The sequence below is a fragment of the Phalaenopsis equestris genome, unplaced genomic scaffold (genome assembly GCF_001263595.1).
Source record: "Phalaenopsis equestris unplaced genomic scaffold, ASM126359v1 Scaffold000002, whole genome shotgun sequence".
Classification (NCBI taxonomy): Eukaryota; Viridiplantae; Streptophyta; class Magnoliopsida; order Asparagales; family Orchidaceae; genus Phalaenopsis; species Phalaenopsis equestris.
Genome location: NW_018164444.1, coordinates 74832272 through 74833199, shown reverse-complemented (window position 1 = coordinate 74833199; position 928 = coordinate 74832272).

Genomic DNA, 928 nt, shown 5'->3' with positions numbered 1-928 from the left:
ATAGTATTATTATTATGATTATCCAATCACTCATTTGTTTATTTCCTTAAAGCAACATAACCCAAGAAAAATCTCAACTTGATTACAACCATACTCCCAATGAGATTTGAGCTCATCAATTCAGATGATCAAATCTTCCCTCGATCCACAACACCTAAAATCCAAATCGGACAAATTATCACACCTTATTTTGACTCATCCCAATCCCATCATACGTACCAGATAAGGGTGTAATCTACATTCGACACATTTCTCATCAACATACATTTTGACTTTTATTAGTTGAGATCAAGCTAGAAGAAAAATAATCTATCAAGCTAGTGAAAAATATATACACCACTCTTTTCATAATCATTCAAAATCTAACTCTAACAATTTATATGAAAGTTAAACAATCGAAATTTCTCAAAATAAACTATAGAGTAATATCACTGAAGGAAAATATATCCTTTTGTACTCCATCAGGTATCTAAACCGCCACCCAGATTAACATTAACCAAACCGTATGATCCAATCACATTTTCTAAATATCAATCATCCATCCTTTTAAATAGCATAGAATCTATTTAATTGCTCCCCATTGCGCCTCCCCAATGTTTGACATATACAAGCACAATAATATCACACATATCCGTGCATGATGATAACAACGAACAATGCGTGTATTATCACACAAATCCGTGCATGATGATTACTTGACCACCCATTTCGTAAAATAGACTGTCAAGGCACATGAAATATCATAATTACCCAAGATGAACCCCCACATAATCAAATCCACTGCACCAAAAGCAATCAATTTGTACATCATGATAATTTAGACATTATGAGGGAGAGTCAAAATATCAATTTAATTTAAAATTAAAATCATATTATGTAAATTTGCATATGCTAAAAATATGTATGATATGCAGTAAAATAAGAAATA